Source organism: Fukomys damarensis, unplaced genomic scaffold (assembly GCF_012274545.1).
Source record: "Fukomys damarensis isolate Sample0158 unplaced genomic scaffold, DMR_v1.0_HiC HiC_scaffold_16, whole genome shotgun sequence".
Lineage (NCBI taxonomy): Eukaryota > Metazoa > Chordata > Mammalia > Rodentia > Bathyergidae > Fukomys > Fukomys damarensis.
In genome coordinates, this window is record NW_022900928.1 from 62,644,535 (window position 1) to 62,649,546 (window position 5,012).

The window sequence follows — 5,012 nt, forward strand, 5'->3', positions numbered from 1 at the left end:
TGATAAAAATAAATCTTTAAGTGGAAGGTAATGATCAATGGTTTTAAAAGAACATCTTATTTACAGTGTCCACCTAAAATATTTTTTGCAATCTTTAACTACAAAGTACTAAAGATTTTAAAAAGGCCATCCTATTACTTTCCAGTATCCATTTAGAGCAATTTTTTCAGGAGCATCCTAAACTCTAGTGTAAATTGCCAATTCATATATGTGAAATTTTAGACTTATAGAGCAACAATATTACTTATGGACAAAGAATAAGAAAGGATTGAAATCCAGAAAGGGAAATGACTTAAAAAACAATAGGCCAAGTGAGAGAATAGAGAGCTATTCCAAGTACTTTAAAATCAGTCTGAATTTCTGAAACAATACAAAGTAATTATACACTTTTTATATCTTTGGATAAGTAGTAGATCCACTGATTTGTAGCAGTAGAGCCACCCAGGAGGTAAACGAGTTTTCCTTCCAGACAGCCATTTATTTTAATTGTATCTATCTTAATTACTTTTCTCCTTCCTTGAACAAAATACCTGACACACACAAGTTAGGGGAGGAAAGGCTTATTTAGCTCACAGTTTGTAGAGGTTTCAGTACACATTTGGCAGGCTCCAAGGCAGGAATGGTATGGCAGAAGAACATCACAAAAGAAATAGTTAATGGTGTGGCAGACAGAAGGCAGTGAGTAGCAAGCAATGAACAGCAGCAGCCACAGCAGTAGCAGTAGCAGTGAAGCCTTCCTTTATATTCCATCCAGGGTATACCACACTCCAGATGGGCCTCATCATTGGCCACACTCAGAACTTTGGTAAACCAATCAGTGAACTAATTTACTAATCATCCCCCTACTTAACATCACACACCCTAGATCCAGCCACCTCCAGTGTGCTACACTTATAACTTCATGAGGTTTTGGATAGGGGGAAATATCTTGACACAAGCCCTAACACTAACTGAATCACTGCAAAATATTGTTATCTGCCTTTTTTATAGAGTGTAATCCCAGGGAAGGGAATTTTTATTCCAATTTGACCTTTTTTTTTTTTACTTTTTTCTTTCTGGTAACAGAGACACTTGTGGTGAGTGGTTTTCATGGCCAATTAAACATCCAGCTTGCTTTCTTTACCCATCCCTTTCTTGATCTCTTTGCCTTTCTGTAACTTATTTTTTCTGTTCCTTCCTAGTACAGTGAACCCTTGATTTACAAACTTAATTCTTTTGCAAGGGCTGGTTGTAACTCACACTGGTCAGGCTCCTCCATACAGCCTTCAAAGTTCTCTCATGTTTAATTTTGGCCACACTTTCTTCCAGGCAGATCTCAGTGTCCTTAGAGAGACATTGACGCAGGATTTCTCTGTTCCATACTAGAAAAGTTGTAATGTTCCTTCCAGAACTCTTTAAAGGTTAAATCTATACCTAAGACATCTGGAAGCACAAGCAGCCATTATTCCAGTTGTAACTCAAGACTTTGGTTGTTAGTTAAAACTAAAATTTTGGACATAACCCAAGTTGTTCCTGTGTCAAGCTGGTAGTAATTTAAGGGTCCACTGTATCATCTCTTGATAACCAGCTTTGTTTTGGCACTCCTGCTCATCTAAGACATTATGACTCATTTTAACTCATGCCTAATCAGTTTCTCCCAAATCTGATCATTAAGTAGACTCTATGTTGATTTTTTCCCAATACCTACTGATTCTGTAATAACTTTTTAATCTTTTCTATAATCCTAATGTTAGTGGTTTCCGGTTGGTGTTCTAGTTATCAAGACATTTACCTTTATTCCATCAATGAAGGAATATGATTTTTCATGGTGTCAAAAGTGGCTTAAGATCTATATATATTAAAAAGTTTTCAAATACTATAAAATATATATCATGACCTAGTGATTTTTTAATAAGACTTTGCTAAAGAGACAGGCAACATCTAGCAGAAGACAGTATTCTGAGATATTCCAGCAAGTTCCACTAGAATTACTAACTCTTAGCAGTGGTCTTCATTCCAAGTTATCCCTTGTAGTAGAGCAACAAATGTGTAGCCATGACATAGCTAAGGGCGCTGGGTTTTTTTCACATCATAGTTCATTGCTATTCTATATCCTGTTATCTCATTCCTGAATGGATTCATACATTAGGTTTTTTCTGTTTTTGTTTTTGCTTGTTTGTTTGTTTTTCAGTACTGGTGCTGTGGGGGAGAGATACAGGGCTTCATAGTGCTAGGCAAGCACTCTACTGCTGAGCTTCATCCCTAGCTCTCATACTTTAGGTTTTGTTACATCAGCATTTCTGTACTGTGGTCATGTCCTGTGTTAGATTGGAAAAACATTTGGATGCTTTAAGAAAGGCCAAAATAATAATTTAAAGGTAAGTATTTCTCTTTGACAGTTCCAAAGTGAGCAGACTAGAGCAAATATGATGTTGCATGGTGTCACGGATTCTAGTTCCACTGAATTGTTGCTCTGCCATTCTTAACCTATGGTTTCAGTGTCATAGTCTTAACAAGCCTCTTTCTTACATTTTATCTACAATTCAGCTAAAAGAAAAGAGAGAAATAGAAGAGACGAGCAAGTTCTTTTAAAAGTATGGCCTAGATGTTTTCCATTATTACTTCCAATCACAGTTCTAGAAAAAATTTAGTCATGGCCATAAGTCTACACAAGGAAAAATGCTCATGGGTTCAGCTAAGAGAATGGTTTCTGTTATTAAAGAGAGAGTGGAGGGGTTGTTTTTTGGGAGAAAACCAGTAGTCTCTGCTTTACTTTGCTTGATTAGTCCCTCAGAGGCCTTGCAGTATCTGGTTGCCTGTGTCTGTAGAATAGTTGTACTGTTATGTAGTTTTACTGTATAGTCAGCCCTCCGTATCCAGGGATTGTATATCCATATAGTCAATCAACCATAGATGGAAAGCTTTCAGGAAAAAAAATTTCATCTGTAATCAAACACCATGGATTCAGAAAAAGTTGTGACTGAGGGCTATTTGATTAAGTTGATGCAGAAATTACCAAACAATCTATACTGATCAGAACCATGTTGGAAGATTTGGAAATGGGGGATGAAGGTAATAATGGCCTAGATTTTTTCCCTACTGTTAACTGCAACAGTATTAAAGAAGGCCATTGAGGGGTTTACTCAGCATAGGTGACCATCCTCCGCCTGAGGATGATGAGAACAATGAAAAGTGAACAAACAATATCACTATTTGGAATAAAAAATCTCTGAAAGTTGATGAAGGAATACTTTTTGAACTTAGCCTGGCTGCAAACTACTTAGACATCAAAGGTTTCCTTGATGTTATATGCAAGACTGTTGCCAGTATGATCAAGAGGAAAACTGTGTGGAAATTCACAGCATCAAAGCTACTTTACTGAAGAGAAGGACACTCAGGTATGCAAGGAGAACCAGTGGTATGAAGTGAAATGTGCCTGTCACAGTAACCATGAAGATTATTTCTAATACTAGTTGCTTATAATACTGTTGTTTATAACTATTAATATTAGAAAAACAGTAGAAAAATGAAGCAGCAGTCATTTCTATCAGCATAAGACTGTCTTCATTGCATGTGTAGTTTGAGTGCACATTACAAACCTATGGCTGGATATCTTCTAGAATGAATGAAGTTTTTTTTTTTCCTTTATTCTAAATAAACCTAAATTGGGTTTACCATAGAAAGTGATGTTTTGGACTTCACTCTTTGTAAATGGATTTCTTTCTAGTTTATTGTCCAGTTAAATCCATTTAGTGACCTTTAATAGCAGCAGAAGAGTTGGCATTGTAAAACTGGGTGTTGTGCTACATGCCTATAATCCCAGCACTCAGGAGGGTGATGCAGGAGGATAGCTGAGAGTTCAAGGCCAGCCTGGGCTCTATAGCAAGTACAAGGCTACCCTGAACTATACAGCAAGACCCTGTCTAAAACCAAAAATGAAAAACTGAACATATAGTGATTGTAAATATATATGCACCAAATATCGATGCATCCAATTTCATAAAGCAAGCACTACGGAACATAAAGTGACAGATCCCTAAATTAGAATAGCTTCAAAATCCCATTCTCAAAAATAAGATAGGCCTACTAGTCAAAAAATTCAATAAATAGATAAATTACACTGTAGATCAGATGGATTTTAAAGACATCTACAGAATGTTTCATCCAACAAGAGCAGAATACACATTTGTTTCAGCAGCTCACAGAACTTTCTCCACAACAGACCAAATCTAGGCCATAAAACAAGTCTTAACAGATACAAAAGAAAATTATCCCATGCATCCTATTATATCACAATTGAATGAAATTAGAAATCAGTAAGAACATAGAAATACACAAACACATTGAGGTTGAATAGTATGGTTTGAATGATCAGTGTATCACTGAAGAAATCAGGGAGGAAATTTCCAATATTCCTAGAAGCAGATGATAATGGAAATACAACATACTAGAATCTGTAGGGTACAGTGAAGCCAGTCCTGAAAGAAGTTTAGAGCTATGAGTGTGTACATTAAAAAAATCTGAGCAATCTGAACTAAATAAACTAAGATTGCATCTCAAAGTCTTAGAAGGATAAGAACAAACCAAATCCCAAACCAATAGAAGGAAAGAAATTTCAGAACTGGGATTAATGAGATAGAGATAAAAGAACAATATAGAGGATCAATGAAACAATTGATTCTTTGAAAAGGTAAAAACAATTGATAAACTCTTAGCCAAATATAAGAATGAGAGGACCTGAGTACATTAATGATGAGAGCTGATATTACTACAGAAGCTACTGGAATCCAGAAAATTATCAGGGACTATTTTGAAAACTTATATTCTAATAAACCAGAAAATCTAGATGAAATGGATACATTTCCAGGTACATATGACCTAACAAAATTAAACCAAAAGGATCTAAACAGGTCGATAGCAGGCAGTGAGATAGAAGCACTAATAGATCTTCCAGTGAAGAAAAGAATAGGATCAGATGGACGTACTGCTGGGTTTTTAGTAGATCTTTAAAAAAGAGTTTAACAGCAATGTTT

General features: G+C 35.9%; 1 pseudogene; it reads left to right on the forward strand.

Moving 5' to 3' along the window:
- The first annotated feature begins 771 nt into the window (after positions 1-771).
- Positions 772-3,446, forward strand: LOC117286264 (annotated as a pseudogene).
- The last annotated feature ends 1,566 nt before the right edge of the window (positions 3,447-5,012 follow it).